Source organism: Cyprinus carpio, unplaced genomic scaffold (genome assembly GCF_018340385.1).
Source record: "Cyprinus carpio isolate SPL01 unplaced genomic scaffold, ASM1834038v1 S000006658, whole genome shotgun sequence".
Classification (NCBI taxonomy): domain Eukaryota; kingdom Metazoa; phylum Chordata; class Actinopteri; order Cypriniformes; family Cyprinidae; genus Cyprinus; species Cyprinus carpio.
Genome location: NW_024879282.1, coordinates 1,419,978 through 1,441,432, shown reverse-complemented (window position 1 = coordinate 1,441,432; position 21,455 = coordinate 1,419,978). Strand labels below are relative to the sequence as shown.

Sequence of the window (21,455 nt, the reverse complement as noted above, 5' to 3'; positions counted from 1 at the left end):
AGGTGACATTGTAACTAATTACACATTTATGCACTTATTATAAGGCTACGGTTAGTGTTAGGGTTTGGTTTAGGATTGGTTGTAATTATGCATAATTTACTGTTAGAACTATAGTAAGTACAAGTAATGTGTAACTGTCAAGTGTTACTGTACCAATATAAGTCTTAATCACATACCAATATTTTGCTTGACAAAACCACGTAGTCATTATTTGAAAGACAAAATATATACACAAATACACTGCAAAACAATTCAGTTAAAACATAAGAGGTTGCCTTTGTATTTATAGGCCCCTTTTTTATTCATTCTCCACTAAAATCTTCTCTTGCTTCTCAGTCTCTAATGATAATCGTTTTTTTTTTTTTTTCTTTTTTTTTCTTTATGCTTCCTATTTTTTATTTGTATTCTTATTTATATTCCTATTGGTAACTTCCACTAGAAGCAATGCACAGAAAATACTGTCAATATTATAACCACATGTAAAATATATATACAGTACAGGTCAAAAGTTTGGAAACATTAAGTTTCTTCTGCTCATCAAGCATGTTAGAGGAAAAAATGGATCTGGTACTGCCTGTGTTTTATTAGTTTTATGGTTAAATCATCTGAGCTTTTTTAAATCGCATGTTAAGAAACTCGCTCTTGAACTGATGTTTTTCTCCCAACTGATAAGATTCAGAAACAATCCGACTTCGCTATGAAGAAACCGAGTTACTGGAGTACCTGGATGCCGAGGAGCTGCCGCCCATCCTTGTAGACCACTTCTGGAAAAATCCAAGGTGAGTGAGTATGAACAAAAATTTTGATTTTTTTTTTAATGGTAGTCTCTCTTCTTTTTTTTTATGATATTATTAGTTTTTTTTTACACTTTCTGATTTATGCTATCCATGACATTTTAAAATGTTACGTTTAGTTTATTTATTTGTATTTCTATCCTATAAACCCCAGCTCTGTCCTAAATAATACTCAGAACAAACAGTGTTCGTTTTAACTAAAACAAAAAAATTTATTCTAGTTGATTATAAAATAACTGAAAAATAGGAACTGTTGCTTTGACAAGGGACCTAACATAAAAAATAGTTGATGAAGTTACTAAACTTACTAAAAATACGGAAATACACTAACGCTTGATTAGAAAATGTAAAAAAAAGCACATAAACAAATATCTAAAAGTAACGTTAAAGGATAAAAGCTAAAATCGACATAATAATAAAACACTGAAACAGTAAATCCATAATACTTAAATACTATTGATTCGTAGATTTGATTTGAGTTTAATTCAACATATGTTTTGCTTTTAAACTCAAGCCAGCATCGAGTTAGCAAACTCGTCGAACTGATGCATAAACCACAAGCCGAGGATTTTTTTTTTCTGCTTCTGTTCTGTCAGGTAAAACATATTCCACTGTGTGTGTGTCATAGCTGAGGTCAGGGACTACCAACAGTCTGGAAATGCAAAGATGCCCACCTACCAGAGCGGCACACATCCTGGCTGAGACCCCACTATGCAGGTCAATTAAACAGACCTGATCTGTGACCAGCCAGTCTCTGTTCTGTATTTAGAGAGCACCTTTTTTCTATAGTATTGTTATTAAGTCACCTATCTTAAGCCCCAGCAGACCCTGATCTGTGACGTTCATGCTATGACAAGCGATCACCACAAGTGGACACAGGTGAGGGGACTTCTATCTGTTAGCATTCAAAACTTTGAGGTCAGTAAGGTTATTTTAACATTTTTTTTAACAAGAAGTCTCTTATGTTCATTCAAAGCAAGACTATGAAATGTTGGCCACAAGTTTAAAAATGACTTTTCAGCAGCCATACTCAGTCTCAGGGTCACCATGAAGGCCTTCCGAAATAATTCTAATCTAACTATGCTGGATTTGCCGCTTAAAGCGATAGTTCATCTGAGTTTATTCTATTTGGGGTGTGTGATCCACAGGGCATCCACGATGTAGGTGACTTGTGTTCTTCTAGTCAGAACCATACAAATTTCTGATTTTTGAAAATTCAGCGGTTTAGTCCGCAAAGCTCTCTCTGTACTCGAAACTGCTTGTCCAGTGAGTACACCCAGAAGGCTATCGCAGGAAAACAAAACATGCACAGAAAAATCCAAAATTGAAACCCTGCGGCTCGGTGACGATAACATTGATATGTAAAGGACATCGAAAACGACCTTGGTCTGTGCAAAGAAACATTGCATGAATCAGAGGTAAAAAAAAAACCCAAAACGATATAAATACTGTTCAGTTTCTTTTGCACAGACCGCATCGTTTTGTCGTCTTTACATATCAACGTATCGTCACGAGCCGCAGGGTTTAATTGGACCTTTTCTGTGCATGTTTTTTTTTTTCTCTCATAGCTTGTTTATTATTATCAGTGTGAAAATGCTGCATTATATCAAGTTCAGAACAGTGTTGTTATTGTTTACTAAAACTTAATATTAAATGTTTTCGTTAGTTGAAATAAAACTGAAATAATATATAAATATTAACAGAAATTTGAAAACTTAGAAATAAAAAAATTGAAAATGTTGCTTTGGCAGCTAAGTTGAAGTTAAAATACTATAATTACTAAAAACTGAAATAAAATAAATAAAAGATTAATGGAAATAAAAAAAAAATTGAAAAAAAAGAATAAAAGTGACAAAAGCACATGGAAGGAATTTAACTTCTTATCAATGAATACAAAGAATGCAAATTCCAAAACAACAGCATTTATTTGAAATATAAGTCAGTTTTAATGCATCTAAGCAGTGTAAAATATTAGTTCTATTACTGACTCCAAACTTTTGACGAGCAGTACTGTAGATTGACAAAGACTCACAGCACAGTGTGAAGTATAGAGGATACATGGTTTCTCATGTGGTTCTCATGTGTTTTACAGGATGATAAACTTCAGCTGGAGAGTCAGTTGATTCTGGGCCACAGCAGAGCCTCTGTGTCTGGACCCTCCGTCTCTGTCAGCTGCACCACCAACCGTCTGCTCTACAACAAACAGAAGATGAACACGCGATCCATGAAACGGTGACACATTTAACTCTTTAGCTTCAGAGAATTATGTGTTTTGCTTCATACGCTTGATCATCAGTTGCCCTTAAACTAAATCAGACTGTCTATGATGAGTTCCTGTCGCCTGCTGCTCAGTGTGTCGTGTGATTGTTTGTGACTGCAAACATTTTGCACCCAAGGAATTACTGAAAACCCACAGAGCTTGTGTTGATGTGCACAGTGTAGATCTTTTATTGTGTCTGTGGTTAGTCACCATCTGTGAACTGAAAAACCGCTGCTGTTTTGATCTCTCATTGTATTGTTGAGACTAAAGGAATGCGAGTGGTTTTGACCAACACCCATTATGTCTTCGCTGTATGCAGCTAACAAAACTGTTATTTTGCCTGTATAAGTTGAGTGCAAGAATCTGACAAGCATCTGTTCTGTGAAAAGATAAATAAGAGGATCATTTCATGTGGTTTATCATCAAAGTTAAAGGCTTCAAAACGTTGTGTTGATACAGAGATATCCTGAAATTCAAAAGCAGGTGATCAAATTCAACATTTATCGGTTATCCAGCAGTCCACGCTGATGGATGTCATGGTTTCTCCCTCTGCAGGTGTTTTAGGAGACATTCTCAAGCAGCACTCAACAGACAGCAGGAGATGATGAGCCACTGCCCTGCACTGCCAGCAGCTCCAACTCCTGGACTACCTGCAGAGGAGGAAAGAGAGGAAACCTGCTCCTTCCATAGACCTTAAGATCTCCAAAGCTGGAAATGTGAGTCAAAGACGCAGGACAGAATTTGCAAAGCTATTTTAAGTTCTGTTCTGATTTTGGGTAAATGGATTTTAAACATGGCAAAATGTGAAACGTGACATCATTGTTCAAACGTTTGGCATCAGGAAGATATGTTTTTTAAAAGAAATGACTTTTATTCAGCAATGATACATTAATTTGATGTAATTGTAAGTTTTAATTGCTTTTTATTTTTTTTGTAATATTTCATAAAATAGCTTTTTTTGACTGTATTTTTTATCAATTAATGTAGCCTTAAGTATAAGGGTCTTTTGAACAGTACTGTGTTAATCAAATTTCTCATTTAACGTGTTTTATCATTTCTTTTTTTGTATGACTACTGTGGTTGTTTTCTGTGTTTTTTAATGACTCTTGTTTTCCTGCAGTGTGTGGACATGTGGAAACAGAGCAGTTTTCAGCTGACTGTCCCATCAGAAATTGATGTGAGTTGCTGTAATGCAGTTTAATGAATGCACAAGTAGACTCTCTCTGTTTTCTGTAGGTCCAAAGCCATTTATAACAGAAATAACTTAAAAAAAAAAAAAAAAAATGAAATATGACTTTAAAAGTATTGTTAAGATAAATAAACGTTCAGTATTCTGAACTGGGATGTTTGGACTTTTTTTCCTGTATCCAAGTCTGTGAAACAAAGTTTTTCTTTTGTGCTTCCAGGTGGAGAAATATGCAGTGGCAGAGAGCTCTGTCAAACTAGAGATGACACTCAGCCCACTGTTTGGCCTGCACAGGTAACACAATTGTGGAAAATTTACATTGGCACTAAACTGTACATGGACCCTATAATATGCTAGTAAGAAAAAAAAACAGGTTTTTGTTGTTTTATCTGTGTGATATGCTGTCTTTGTCTTGGAACAGGACGTGAGAGATGAATATATTTTTGAGTGTGAGGTAGGAGGTCAGCCTCAAAGAACAAAAGTCACTATCTTCCAGTCTATGGGGGACCCGCAGGTGTATGGGGAAAAATCTACAGCGCCAAAGACTTCAGATCAGAGGAGGATTGTCACAGATCTACACAACTCATTCACCCACCGTACGCTTTTTACTATTTCATTTACAATTACTTATTTCACGCTTATTCACATTATTACACTCCTATTCTAAGATGACAGTAATGTTTTATTAGTTACGCTTACGTTATTGTTGTTGCACTTGCCTGATCGGTATTTAATTTTCTCTGTGGTTTGTAGATTTCCTCTTAGGTTCAAAGACAGACGCTGATCGGTAAGTACAGGAGCCGTGGATTTGTTGTTTTGGGTCTTGGTAGAAGCGTCAGCCAGCCATGAAAACTATTCCCTGTGCCGCAGGTTTCTGACGAGTATAAGGAGGTGTATGGAACGGGACGCTAAGTGTCAGGTGAAGATGTTGCACAACTCAGGCAGTGCAGGGTCCCAAGGCCAGCTCTCCCCCTCCAGAGAAAACGAGGTCAGACACTTTGATATATGATGTTACATGTGACTGTTCCGACTCTGAAGACACATTTAAAAAAAAAAGGATTTTAATCTTCATTGATTTGGATCAGGTTTGTAAACTTCAGATGTGTTTATTTTGCAGATCAGGCTACAAAAAATAGACACAAGGCAGATTTGCTCTCTTTTTCTGCCTTTCTAAACAAATCCTAAGTGTTTGATTAGAGATTTATGTGACAGATTTAGAAAAATGGGCACCAAAACAATTGCTTGTCCACATGAATGTGATGACATTCTGGCATGATTTGGTCTAAGATTGGTGCATTTTTATGGATGTTGTTGTTGATGCAGGCTGATGGTTTCTCAGCACTTGTCCAGTCTTCAGTTTTAGGAAAGGGTGTTAAACACAGACCTCCTCCTATCAAACTGCCAGCCGGCTCAGCTGCGCTCTCCTCAGGTGAGACGATCGTAATGATTAACAAGAGAAGAGCAGAATACATATAAAAAAAAACATGTTTGTATATATATACTATATATATATATATATAATATATATATATATATATATATATATATATATATATATATATATATATATATATATATATATGCAGTACACACACACACATAAATATGTATGTATATAGGGATTTATTTGATCAAAAATATAGTAAAAACAGTAATATTGTGAAATATTATTAAAATTTAAATAGACTTTTCTATTTGAATATATTTTCAAATGTGTAATTTATTTCTGTGATAGCGCTTCTGAATTGTCAACAGTCATTACACCATTCTTCATTGTCACATTATCCTTCAGAAATCATTCTAATATCCTGATATAATGTTCATTTTATATCATTTATTATTGGTGCTCAGTTATTAATAATGGTTCTTACTTATTATCAACATTGAAAACAGTTTTTTGGAGATAAATGTAGTTCAGGTCCCTGACCTCCATCATATGTCTCAAATCTCACTTCCTCTCTTCTATCTAAAATGTTTGTGTCTCTCCACTTAAAAAGTGTACAATCAAACACTCCCTTCTGTTGTCTAGGTAACCTGTTACAGTACACAGGCCTCAGCGGCCATCTCCCAAGTGCACCGACCAATCACCACGAAAGAATAACGAGTGCTGTCAGGAAACACTCCATGAGCTTGGCCTGCTGTCCTCTGCTGCTCTCTCGCCCCAGCCCAGAGTGAGTGCACTCATCAAAAATTAGGAAAGCTGTCACCGCTTGCTAGCCAGATCGTATATTTGTCCTTTTCCTCTGATTTTACTCCATAGGCAGGTATCCCAAGCCCTCCACACCCACACCCACAGACACGCCAGTCTCTACGCCACAACCCGCGGAATCAGAGTGCACACGCGTTCAGTAAGACCACCTCAGGACCACATGCCCTTTCCACTAGCAAGCCCAACCTGCTGACTCCTTGCGCCCAAACAGCAGATGACCCTGCATGTCAGACTATTCACACTGCCAAGTTCCGCACACATCTTCACAGGTCATGACAAAACCCCGCCAGGGCATCAAACCTTCATTCAAGATGGCTTGGCTTCGGGTACTGGTATGAAAACCCATGTTTGTGAATTTTTTGGGGGGAATATGAAAGGAAAAAAAAACTTTCATTATTGTTTGTGGTTTCTTTAGAAGCCGTCCCCCCCCAGACTCTGAATGAAGGGGTTGCTCAAACCCAATGCTGTGGTTGTAGTCATGGTACTATGGAATCTGTGGTTACACCTGAGTGGACTATTGCACGCTGGTGGTCTAATGTCGGGAGACGCTTCATGCCAGCAGGATGCTGCTCCAGTCAGGGTTAACTCTCTCTGTGTGAATTCCTCCCTGGTTTGTTGTAGATCAGTGACATTTTTTATAAGTTCTTGAGTCACTATTGTTGTTCCAGCATGCAGGTGGCCTTTTGGCCTGCACAACAGCCAGGGACTACGACCCTGACCCCGCTCAACCTTCTTAGGTGAAAGAGGTTTTGTAGTTGAAGCATAGCATGGCTTGTGTGGAGATGATTCTCTCTTTCCCTCCTATTTTATATTTGTATTTCCCCCTTTCTTCAGCTCTCTAGACGGGGCCACTGTATTTTTACTCTCTACAGCAGCAGCAGTTGTCTCAGTTCTCCCCTCACACACGCAAAAGCAGTCAGTCTGCCTGGCACATCCAGCACCCCAGCAGCAGGGGGACGCGTTTGGTCACGTGAGGTAGAGCACACCAGTAGCCCAGCAGTTTACCCCGTTGACACCGTCATCATGATTCTAGTCATTTAACAGAGAGCCGAGTATCAACTCTAATAGTTTAAGAAGATACGATAAAACACTACCACAGCAATAGTTCACCCAAAAATGACTTCACCAAAATGGAAATGCTCTCAAGTTCTCGTTTCATGGACAATATCAATGGCTACTGTCAACTGTTCGAGTTATTACCAACATTCTTTAAAATAGCTTCTAAATATTTTAATATAAATGAGGACAGAATTTTCATTTTTGGGTGACCTGTCCCTTTAAATGTGTGTAATCACAAGGCGTTTTAGGAAGGTTGCAGAATGAGGCGTTCACTTGTTTGTATTGATTGTCTCTTTGGGTTTGAGGCGTTTAATCTCTTGCGACTTTCACGATCTTCCTGTATGCCACAAACGATTTAACCACTCCAAGGGCAAAGGAAAATACTGAAATCGCATCATATGACCCCTTTAAGTAATTCATCCGTTGTCCACTTGATCTTGAATCAGGCTGATCCGGGTCTGACGGCCAGAAAGAGGGTCTGTCCACCACAACAGACGGCAGTCATCAATCTCACCGGATTGTGGGTGGATTCATGTCTCCTTCAGGCAGCAGGTACGGCCTCATGCATGGACACATGCGTTTCATTTCTGCTGCTACTCCTCTCATGTGTTATTCGAGTACATCTCTAGTCAGATATCTCTAACAGACACTAAACACAACGAGTAGACATACTAATGAATTTCAGGATTTTGTAGTGTGCCATAATAATCTCAACAGAGATCAATCAAAGTTACCCAGTAGACCCCCGTTTAATTGATTATCTGCGTTGTGCATTTGATTAACATGATGGTGGATGCCACTTTTCTTCTGCTACATTTACCTTTTATTTCCTGTTACCTCCCTCCACTACACCTCGCTCCTTCTCTTCCTTCTTCCTCCTCCACCCCACCCCTCTGTCTGTGGTAGTGCTGTCCCAGCTGGGTTGGTGGTCTGGAGGGGTCCGGGCCCAGCCTACCCGTCCCCGAGGCTCCAGCAACAGCACCAGCCACAGATCCAAGTAATGCAGCAACTTTGGACCTCATCCACCCATAGACGTGTATAGTCAGACCTGACCTTTGACCTCTCAGACACTAATTCCCCCCCTTTGACTGACCTTTGAAGACCATCACAACTTTCTTGAAGGGTTATTTCATGCCAAAAAGGGAAATTTCTTTTATCATGTATTTCACTTTCATGCCCGGTCCAAACAAATTCTAGGAACATCTTCTTGCAGAACACAAATGAATATATATATATATTTTCCATAATCAAATCTGAAAGATTTCTGTCCCTCCATTGAATGTCTGTCACTCAAAAACTCTTCAAGATATTTTTTTAAAAAGATCAAAAAAAGAAACTCCATATAAATTTGAACGGTTTATAACACTTATACAAAAGTGTTTTTTATACACTTTTCTGGACTTATTGGGCATGATTCTCAGTTCACACTATTCCAACATGATTTTTCGTAATATATAATTATCACCTAAAATAATCTATTTTAAAACATATATCTATTTTAATTATTATTTATTTATTTTTTTTAACAAATGTTTGGGGGTCAGTATATATTGTTACAAAGTTTTTGAAAGAAGTCTAATGTTTTCACAAGGCATTTCTTTTGATCAAAAATACCAGTAAAAACATAATATTGTGAAAGTAGTATTACAACTTCAATAACTGTTTTCTATTTGAATATATTTAAATGTATATTTAAAAAATGTAGTTTATTCCCTGTAATGGCAAAGCTGAATTTTCAGCATCCTTACTCCAGTCCTCAGTGTCACATGATCCTTCAGAAATCATTCTAATATGCTGATCTGCTGCTCAAGAAAACTTTCCAGTGTTGAAAAAGTTTGTGCTGCTTAATATTTTTGCGGAAATACATTTTGTAAATGATAACAACATTATAAATGTATTTACTGTCACTTTTGATCAATTTAATGCATTCCTTGGTAAAAAAAAAAAAAAAAGAAAAAGTAATTTTACTGAAGCCAAAATTTTAAAATTTCATAGCCCTAAATTGTACCATGTTATTTGGTACAAAGTTTTACATTTTTAAATTCAACGGTCTGATGAAAAGATCAGTGTGGATCAGTCTGTTATATGAACATCTATGCATTTCACTCTTTAGATGAAATGTTCCACACTAAAACAGCTAAACACTGTTGTGCATTAAGAATCACATCAATAGCTCTTTCTGACTACTTCTGACCAACTGTACAGCTTTACGTGTTGTTTTACGTATTGTTGCTTATGCCATGTTTTGAGTTTCGGTACGCATTTTCTTTTTCTAAGCTTTTCCCAACATTTTTCATAAAAGCTTTGTGCCATCGCTTATCTCCTCTCTTAATAGATGCTTGAGAAGCCTGTTTATACCAGTTGAGACCTAAAAACTGTCAGACCTTCAGGAATGTCTTTATTTCTAAGGAAGTTACTTCAGATTTTCATTTAAAAAGCATGACACGTGTTTTATCTGTCAATCATGCACAGCTCACACTGATTGGGCCACTCTCTGCCCTGCATCAATGACCCCAGTAACACAGCCGAACTCTTCTGCATTTAGTCCCAGCTGAGATGCGAGGTTGAAGTTGTGCTGTATATACTGACAACAAAATGAGAGGCATGGCAGTGTGTGGGTGTGTAATAGAGGATAACTGACAAATCAGTCGGCATTGCCACTTTTTTCTGAATTTGAATTTATCGCACTGCTGTCATCATCTTTCCTGTTCCTCTCTGTTTGTTGGTTCTCATACGATTATCCCCAAGTCTTCCATTCCTCCCTCTTTCAGCTCTCAGCCTCAACCAGCTTCTGCAAACAGTGTTGATGTTCTGTCCAGCAGTGTTGCATCCGTTTTCACACTGCAGTGTTAATGGATGGTGGTTTCCATTTCAGTAGCTCTGCTTTAGTCAAAAACTCCTTCCAGGGTCAGAGCCAGTGGGCGAAGGGGATCAAAACAGTAATACATACAGTGTATTACTAGATCTATACAATGTACAACACCAGTAGAGTACATAGTTTCCCACTTGGTCTGGAAACATTGTAGCTATGGATAAATTATAATTTATCAGTATCGTTCGACATTGGATATCCATTTCCCCAGCTCAGTTCCCCTCCTTTTACCATTAGATTAACCTTTTAGGCTTGATCTTTAAGAACCAAATGTTTAAATGTAAAAACTTTAACAAATTTACAATCTGAATAGCCGCATACTGTTAAACAAAATAACATACTGAATATCCGTTTTTGTACTAACCGCTTAGATTGACCTTCTAAGGTTAACATTAGTATTTACAAATGATTTTAAGTTTATAGTGGTTTTTTTTAATTTGGTACACTTATTTATATCAAATAGTATTGAATTTTCAATATCAGTCATTAAATCCCTTGTTGTTTTGGGCCAGCACAAATAAATATTATTATTGGTTATATGACGAGAATTGTATATCAGTGAATCCCAAAATTCTTCGAATAAATAGTCAAAGTAGTAAAGCAAAATTAAGTATGGTCAGCAGTTTAAACAAAAAAAACAACAGTTTTTGTGGTGTTGGTAAGAGGTGATGTTTTGGAAAAAAGTCAACTTTGATTGCTCACCAAGGCTGCATTTATTGGAAATGTATATGCAATATTACAAATAATGTTTTTTATTTTAATCCATATTGAAAATGTAATTAAGTTCCTGTGATGGTTAAGCTATATTTCAGCATTACTGACGTCTGTATTGCTTTTCGAATATAATATTTATGAAGTTGCAAAAAGAACAGAGCATTTTACAACAGAAATCATTTGCAATCATGTCGTTACTGCAGGTGATTCGTACAGAATAAAGCAAAATGAACTTTTCAAGGACTGTTCAAGCCATACTTCTTTTTTTTTTTGGTTTCAGGAGCATAAAATCCCGCGATCGCACTTCTCAAAACAGTTCATTATCTTTTCAAATTCTAATAAATAAACTACTAAAAACAAAGTAACAACTAAAATGCACAGGCAGATGCAAAGCATGGCACTGACTGGTGTGCAACTTTTACACATTTAAAGTGATACCTAGTGCAAAAGTTATCGATTTCCTTATTCAAAACAGATTGATTAAATGGTTTGTTTTGCTTTCATATATATATGATTGACCGTGATGAAGGGAAGCTGTAGCATACACGTGGAAAGTTATGAGCTACATAACATCTATGGAAACTAGGGGTTGGACAGTACACTAGAAGTGAAACCAATATTGTTAATACTATTTTTAAGAAATTATTAGCTTTTTCATCACAAAATTGCAAAACTTTGCTTTGAAATGTTTAAGCTAATCTAGTAGGCTGTAAACGCCACAATTATTTTTGGTAATCAGGTAATCTACTGATATTTTAGTAGGCTAATAAAAAAAATAGACTCAAGTGGAAAAAAGGCTGACAGGCTATTGCAATCTCTAAGGCATCTAGGGTTTAAACTGTTGTTCTGAAATCGCGTTGTACAACAAATCACATATTTAGAAATGGCATAAGTTTATAAAAGATTTACGTGACAAATCTATTCAGATAAGCACACTGTTTTCGCAGATGAACGTTTAAGCAAAACCCAAACTCACAGCATATGCAGGAGGAAGAGTTAGACTGAGCTGCTGAGATTGGAGATGATAAAACGTGCAACACAAAGCGTGTCAGACTCTTTAGATGCGTTCCCAAATGCGCTGACTGGAAAAACCCCAACAAAACAACAAATGCAATAAAGACAGAACAATACTATAATGCAAGCAACTGTCAAGATTTTAACCACACAAACTCAACTTTTCTACTGATATCGCCCGAGACCGTTTTTTCACTCTCAGTGAAACACACCTCATGTTTAATACCGCGAGATCTTGTATTTATATCAGATGCACTACATTGTTAATTTTCCTCGAAAGATTGTTTTTATTAAAAACAAATTAACTCTAATTTCATATATACTGCCTTTTAAAAATTCAAGTACCTTTTCATAAATAAATATGCTATTTCCAGGACTTTAATTTCAAAATGTCAAATGGTCAAGTACTTCAAGCACTTTTAAGCACCTTTGTACGTATCCTTTCACTGTCACTTTTGATCAATTTAAAATGTCCTTGTTGAATAAAAGTAATAAAGATAATTTCTTTCAAACATTCAAGTGTTTTTTTAAATAATGAGAAACATATAGCCAAAATTTGGAAAACGTTTGACTGGTTTTCCCCACAATTGACCTACATTTTGTATAACTTGATGGCAAGCGACCGATGGAGGGTGGGATACCCTTAAAACCAACATTCAGAGCTGAAGGTGTCAGTTTGTTTACCTTCATACCATTAATCTCCATGGGTCTAAATGGAAGAGATGCTTCTGAGCCAGAGCTACTGTGAGAGGAGCCTCCTAGGGACATGTTGTAACTTCACATATCATCATCCCGTGTCTTCTCCCTTTTACACAGTTGGCAATTCTTGCAGCACCAAAATGTCAACAGCAGCAAATGGGTAATGGCAGTGGGGGGGCGGCTTGGCCACCAGGCGGTAGCTTCCACGTCAACATTCCGCCGAACCAGCCAAAAAGTAGAGGAAACGCAGCACGCCACAGCCCCACCCCAAATCATGACCTCCGGCTGGACGTCAGCAAAACGACACTGTGCTTGATCAGGAGTAAACTTTTACGGGACTGAGTGTGGCTTGACCTGGACTAAAGTTGTTGTTTTTTTATGTCATCATAGGGGTGCATGGAATTGCCCCTCCTGACCTCAGGACAGATGAATATATACTGCGAGGATTTTAGAGCAGGGAACCTTAGAGTATTACCGTAGTTTTTTAATGAAATACAAGATATTAAATGAGACAATTCTTGTATGGTTTCTCTTACCAGCATGCTGTCTTTTATTCTCCTTCCAAATGGCCCTTTAAAACAAGAGCCTGTTTGGCTTGAGAGGGTGGGACCATAAGCACACTAATAAGGGCCGTACAGATGTGCCTCAATCACCTGTTGCTCAAAACTTTACCGTTACGAGACGACATTCTCTCTACTTGCTGGATGTCAGAGTGATAGTGCTGCCTTTGTCCCAGCATTGCAATTACATTTGCTTGTTTTTGTAACGGTCACATTTAAAAAGGCATTTTGTTATACTGAGGGAGAGGAGGATGTATATCTCTTATGAAGAAAAACCAATCTAAACCATGTGAGTGGATTGGACATTTCTGAACACTGAGGCAGAATTTTTGTAAAATGGTCTTTGTCGGCAGTTTGTAAATAATTGTGATAAAAAAAAGTATATATTGAACAAGTGACTACATCTTTTTAGATAAAAATGTCATTGGACTGCGTGTGTTTATTTCGCCGTCTTCCATGCTCGCAATGACTTTGTCCACCAGTTTGCTGATTTTCTTTGATTTTCTCGTGTATGGCATCGATTTATGCAGTGGTTTCAGTTTTCTCACTAGATAAACGACGTCCACCTAAAACAAATATGGAACAGTTGTATTCAGGAAGCTAACAAAACAAATATTCAATCAAATCTGCAGAACCTCAAAAATTCAAGCTGCAAAAGCTCAGGGCATGCAATAACGCAACAAAATCACCCTGTTATACAACGTGGTGTAAAGACAGTTTTTTGTCAACAAAGAATAATGTAAAGCAAACATAAACCATAAAGTTTAAATGAATTTTTAATGCAAACCAATCTGCAAAGATGAATATTTAGGTTATGTAAACAAAGACATGAATCTGGAGCAATTGTAATTTTACTGACAAGTAAATTTAAATTAGTAGTACTCCAAGGTAAGATTTTACACCTCTAATCACCTGCTAAAAGTGACTGTAAATCAATAGTTTTAAAGCCCAAACTGCACTGTTCACAATTGTCTTAAGGTTCACAACCTGTTGTGTGGCCGGCCACAGATTCGATCCCTCCTCGTCTGTTACTACAGTCAAGTAATAGCTGTTGACCTAGGCGTTCCTTCTTCGTCCCTGTGGGCTCGACTTAGGATGTATAGAGCTGTTCACATGAGGAAAAAGGAAAAGATTGTGCCGGAAATTCAGTCTTGTCATTTTAAAAGTTTACGAGTTGTTACATTGATCGTGAGACCAATGTTCTCTTCACCCTAATGTCCAAGAAATCAGTTTTTTTTTGATTTGTGCTAACAGCTAAAAAGTGTTTTAACACCAACCCAGACTGCATCTGTGTAAATAGAGAAATGTACGTCTGTCAATTATACATCAAATACTGCAAATGATGAGCCAACTGGATGCCGGTTGCTCTTTCAATTGACTTCTCTTCTGGTATGTCAACTTATGCTAAATCGTGGCTCTTGTTTTATAGTGGCTTCAGGGCGTCGGGCTGAGTGAAAATATGGAATGTCTTCTCAGTTATTTCATCATAACAGCTGGAGTAAAATTGTAATATATCAGAAGAAGTCATCCACCCGTACTAAAAGCTGCCAAGCCAGCAAAGACGATCATACATGGCGTCAACGTAAGTTCCCGTCGCTAAGCCAAACCCTTTTTAAATCGTCACAGTACAGCACCAAGCAAAGATAGAAAAACAAAGTGAGTCAAAGACTGGCAAAGGATTATGAAAACAGCTTATTTAGGATAAGGTGGATTTTATTAGAGTCTTCTTATTAAGATTTCTAGTGTGATAAACAGACAAAGCAGTATTCCATCGAATATATAAGCAGTAAATTATTAGAATGAATTTATTACGATATCTTACCTTAGATTTTTTCAAGTGCACAAGTCCTCCCAATTAATTACATGAAACTCTAAAAAAAGCAGTACAAAATAAACATGTAATTTCAATGCAATTTCAATGTTACGTGTGACTTTGTAAATTATTAATATATATATATATATATATATTAAATTATTAATATATATATATATATATATATTATATATATATCTATATATTTATATCTATATTATATATCTATATTTTTTTTTTTTTTGATTTGGAAAAAAAAAAAACCCACTTTCTTCAACGAGACAGATCACTTGTGGTTGGACCCTTTGGAATGACATCTGCGATAAACTGGCTGGCAGCGGGAGCCTGGTTTTCTCTTGTTGACCCCGGAGGCTGAATCTAGATGAGCACAAGATGTAGGCAGATCTATACAATTTGAGGATCTTTGGAGAGACAAAGAGGAACGCGGGTTATATTTCATTCAACACCCCAAGGGTATATACAATAGTCAACTATTCGATCCTTATTTACATGTACCTATAATCCGTTATTAGGAGCATCAGATGTTGGCAATCGTCAATTGCCTGAAAGAAAGAAAAACAATGCTGTAAACTTCATAATCCACAGACATATCATAATCTTCAGGGAAAATAAAAATTGATCCTCCACAGCTTTTGATCCCACACATATCACTGTGGTGGTTTACAATTTGCCCAACCAATGCTGAAGATCCATCAGCTGTAGATCAAGAGGCCTACAGGGACCACAATCATCTTCAAGTTATGCTGTAATACCATCTCTGTATTTGTGAAGGCCCCACAACTGAAAACTTTGATAATTTTTTAAAATCAGCATACGATACTTACTAATATTTAAGGTTGTGGAGTCTGAACGCGTAACCATGCCCGTCCATCTGGACGCCATTTCTTTCTGTCATAAGATTAGATTTAGACAACGAGTAAGCTGGAATTATTAAAGATAGTGTTATAACACGTATCGAAAGCTGACGGGAAAACACATATCGTCAACTCCAACGCACCAGAAAAGCTCCCTGTGATATTCTAGAGGCTCTGCGCCTTCTAAAAAACGGTCCCCTCGTTATAAAATATTACATTTAATATACACAGCACAAGGTAACCTTATCAATCACTACTCCTGAAACAATAAGGAAACATTCCTAACCATGTGATTCATGCCTGTTGTAGCGGTAAATCTCTCAATTGAAACCAGCCGCCCATGATGTTGTTTGACATAGCACCACCGTGAAGACTGCAGTGACGTAAAAGGACTGCTAGTCTCCGCGTTCCTCAGTTCCAGTGTGGGGGCGGCTTCAGTAGCGACTTCCCATCCGGCGCTCTTCGGCGCTTGTGCTGTTCCTTCGGCCGCTTGTGAGGATTTGTTGTTCGTAGGAATGGACTTTTCGCGGAGGTCGGTTCCCGTGACTGGAGGAAAAAGTTAAACAATGGAGTAAATGTAACTATTTATTTTATCCGTTAATTTTAGTACGACACCCATTCATGTTTGTCCCGCCTTACGAAGTCGCCGTAGAGGCCGCGTTTTAAAAAGGCTGCGCTCTATTGCTGCAGTAGGGTATGTTTAGTTATGACACTGGTGACAGCTTCACTGAAGTGCAATGTTCACGGTGGGACATGGGATGATGGATTTCACCTTTAAATGACTTATTGCAGTATTCGATGATCCTGTCCGCGGGAGTTCGGCTGAATACTATTGGGACATTATATGCTGTTTGATATCAATCTAATGCAATTGTCATGCTGTTTTTAATCCGTCTAGTGAAATAATATTAGGGTGAAGCGGTTTTTTTTTTTGAGGCTAGTTTGGTTGGCTCTTCTTGCTTTGTTATTTTGTTATAAACCATGTTTCTTTAATCATTGTAAATGAATGAACGTTGTTTTGAAAAATACTTTGGGCTATACTAATAGTATAGTATAGTATATATAGATATATAGCTATATCCTTCTTAAGCGATCATCTATATATACTATAGTGGACACTTTTGTTGCTTTCGCAACTTCAGCAATTCGTCCAGACTAACAATCTCCTCATCCCCTTGTGGTCACACCTGTGGTCTTTGTATTCAGGATTCGTTTGTCATACTACATTTGCCCGGGCTAAAACGGTAGTAGCATGACTCGTCATGATAAGGAGAAACACTCTTCTTTAGCAGTAGATGGCAAGTGAGTCCCTTTCCCCCCCCCAGCTTGATGGACCTCCATCACTGGAGCCTGTCCCCGGTTTGGTTTTTCCGTCATACAACGAGGAACTCAGATGTGAGTTGTTTTGATGGTATATGGCAGTACCTATGTATACACTGATGGTCAAAAGTTTGGAATATTAAGGTTTTTAAAAGACGTCTCGTTAAAGGTATAGTTTCCAAAAATGAAAATGACGCCATGATTTACTCACCCTCAAGCCATCCTAGGTGTATATGATTTTTTTTCTTTCAGATGTATATCAGAGTTATATTTAAAACTGTCCTGGGCTCTTCTAAGCTTTATCATGGCAGTGAAAGCTGGTTGAGATTTTGAAGCTGAAGGCGCTTTATTAACTCTCTTTATGATGGATGGACAAACCTTTTTTGAGTTTAAAATCTTTGAATAGCATTCACTGCCCATTATAAAGCTATGGAAGAGCCAGGACTGTTTTTAATATAACTCACAATTGTAATCTTGTCTGAAAGCAAGAAAGAAAGTCTTATTGCGCCTAGGATGGCTTGAGGGTGTAGAAAATCATGGGGTCATTTAGTTTTTTTTTCAGATGCTCACCTGTTATGATTTCTGCATGGATCATGTCGAATGACTGAAGGACTTGGATTAATGAGGCGGACGATTCACCTTTGCCATCACAGGAATTAACTACATGTTAAAATCTCTTGAAATAGAAAACAGATTTTAAAATTATTAAATCATTAAAAATACTTGTAGTTTTGATCAAATATATGAACCTTTGGTGAAGGGCATACTGAACATCCTACATTAGACCAAACTTTTGACCAACCACTTTCCTATAATATTGGGGTTTATCAATCCCCACTTCGGAATCCATACTGGCTCATAAATTAGATCTGCGTCTTGGGCAATAAGAGGATTTAATAATTGTTAATGCATATCTCTGTCCCTATCACAGTGGGCAGGTTATGCCATTGATGAAGCCATTGAATACCTGGAGAAAAGACAGGGTCTCGTATCTCATTGTTTTTGAAGAACTCCATGTATAAGTTCTGTGTTTTCTGATTAAAATAGTTTGTTGTTATGATTTTTCGGTAACATATGTACTTACACAAATATCAAATCTAATATCAAAATATATAATAATCTGAGTTCAACCTTGGAATCCCAGAAATGAAGTTCTGTTGGATCCTTTTCTAGCAGCCCAGTTGTTCAGGAGTATGTTTCGATTGTTTTTCACCACGAGAGGGCAGTGCTACCTCTCTTGACATAAAAATCATAAAATAAACATTACATAAATCCCATCCTCTTGTGTGATTTTACACAGAATGATAATCCAACATGTCACTTATGAATTTAGTTGGTGGTAGATGATGCTGCATCACAAGACAAAACTACACGAGGTACTTTTCAGATCTATACATTTAAAATAACAATATCAACATAGTTTACTGGGTGCATTTTTTCAAATTAAATGTTTGTATCCGCATTTTGCCATGAAAATTATACACAAAAGAAGTATGGATCACAAAAAGTTAGAGTTTTTGACATGGTTAATAACCTTGGGAACAGGCGGTGCAGTGAGAAATAGGTACTATATAAAAACCCTAGTTTCTACAAACCTCAGTAAGTTTATGCAGTTTTTATGGTTTGATGCCTGAAGAGTTTAACTATGTGCTCAATCCCAGCTAAAATGGCTTATTTTGGCACCCGACTTAGCTACTTCAATTAGTTGAACTTGGTTTCTTATTGTGTTTTTTTAGATTACCTTTACTCTGGGAAAGCTAGACTGTCGCGGACCTGCTCATGTCTTATGGCTTGATGCAAGACGGAGCGACTAAATTTGCCTGACATTGAAAATGTTGAAAGAGGTCTTGATGCACATCGCTGAGCAGCCTGTGAGACCTCCACTTTTTTTGTAACCTACAAATATACAGGCAGCATATTGGCCAATCTCTTGTTTGGTAATGTTGGATGTAAATATCTGTTTGAAGCGCTTATCCAGGATAGACGTTTATCAGATTACGCAACAGACCTTTCCTTGCCATATGTACCTTCTGACAATCTTTTTTTCCTCATGTTTCCTTAATGCAGAATTAACATGGTGAGTCTCCTTTGTATCCAGAGCTTACCTGGAAACCAGACCTCAGTGGCCCTTCATCGTTAACAAGGGTTTTCTCAAATAAGCTAAATACTGGATAGTCATAACGGAGAAAATTGTCAATACTTTTTGCATTTTCATTCTTCGTGTTAACAGCGGTCCTCCCCCCCCTGTTTTTCCGTTAAACGTCTCCTGATGTCTGGAGTCCCACTTCCTGGTGTGGTTCTCTTCTGTGTGTGAGGGAATTAAAGACAACACAATGTTGGTTTTTTATGCTCTTCACACTCGTGAAGCTGCCTTGGAAACTTTCTCCCATCCTGCATGTGGAACGCTGGTAAGGCTGCTTTAGATTAAGTAGCTCTGCCAACTTTTTGCACCCAGCATCAACTCCCAAAAATCACTTTTAGATTAAAAAAAAATTTAATTTTTAACCTTTTTAATTGACTCTTCTTTAATTTACTTTACTTTTATTATTATTATTGTTTACATTTTAATGTAACCTTTTAATTAAAATAAATGTTCCTTACCCTTAGCGGCTTTTGATGTGTAACCTTCTCTTCATTGCTCAGTGTTTTGCAATCCCTGTAAACCGTAGAGAGTAAGTCTGATTACCGGGCCCGAGAATCGAGAGTTTGTGCGTGTCAAGATTTTGAAATAGAACTTGCATTTAAATTGCAGTGTACGGCAATTAACCTAGGAATCTTTCAGAAAAATGAAGGTGATTTCCTTCTGTGAGGTAATGAACAGACTTGTTAGATTATCCATTTTAGCGTCAAAGGTTGGTGCCCAGTCTGGAGTTGGTTACCGATTGGGTTATAAAAAAAAAACAAAAGAACAAACTACGGATACAAAAAAAGGAAAACAATCCCTACATCATCACCATCAAACACACAGACAACCAAAAACAGCGAAAAACACGACAACTGCGTTAACTTCCTCAACTGGTGCCTGGAAGGCTGGATGTCCCTCCGAGGAAAACTCAGTAGGCTGCTGTTCCTGCTAGTGTGCTGTTTCAGTGAGCTAACAGGGGCCATGGTTATTACAGCCCTTGCCTCGCACCAGCCTCTTGCCCACATGTGTCGGCTCAGACGCCGCCGTGCGCGATGGACGTGGTGTACATGTGTCAGCGTAGCATTTATTATTACTCTGGTGACGCTACATAGGGGGGATTTTTCCTTGTTAATTCTTTTTGTTAGTTTCATTTTTGTATCCGGTGTTATGTTAATATTGCCTCATTTCCCATCTCTTCGCTTCCTCCTCACTAACATCGCGAGGTACAGTTTTGTTTTTGATTAAAGAGGGTGCATGCGTCGTTTTTATCGAGTAGGGGGCCAAATAAATATAATATAATGTAAAATAAAAAGTATAATCAGTTGGCTTTCCTTCTGCATATGCAACTTAATTTGAAATCCTTGTTTTAATTAGAAACGACATGATGATAAATGTGGTCTTTTTTTTCTATTTCTGTTTTTTTGTAATTGCGATGTGCTTTATTGAAGAAAAAAAAAAAAAAAAAAAAAGAATTTGTATGCAGAGCATCAAGAATCCATCTTCTGGGTCCTGATTTGCAATTTTACTAAGAAAATCAAAAGTAGCCTGCATTTTAACTGACATGTTAAAAAACACTCAGTGCCCAGGCATCCCTGAGGTTACCACACGTGAACAGCCGACTGATAATGGTTCCTCACAGTTGTTCTGCAGTACTCAGTGCTTTTTAATGTGGTTTCACCTCTATTCGGGGTTTAGCTCTGCAAACCCTTGGAGAGTAGGGGGGGGGTGGGGGGGGGGGGTTGAGGGGTGCCGGTTTTGCTTTCCTCTCCTTTCTCCTCTCCACGCAGGAAGGCTATTTGAGTCCTCTTATATGTCCCCTGAATTCTTGTCATCCAACTCCTAAAGAGGGCTATACTTTTCCATAATTTAACAACTGGACACATATTTATTGTTATTTTTTTACATCAGTGATTTACGCAGCTACTGATGCATTGTATTTTCCCCGCCCTAAATAT

The 21,455-nt window shown here is 37.5% G+C and overlaps 1 pseudogene; it reads left to right on the top strand.

Moving 5' to 3' along the window:
• Positions 1–6,725, top strand: part of LOC122144396 — an 8,479-nt pseudogene extending 1,754 nt beyond the window's left edge.
• The last annotated feature ends 14,730 nt before the right edge of the window (positions 6,726–21,455 follow it).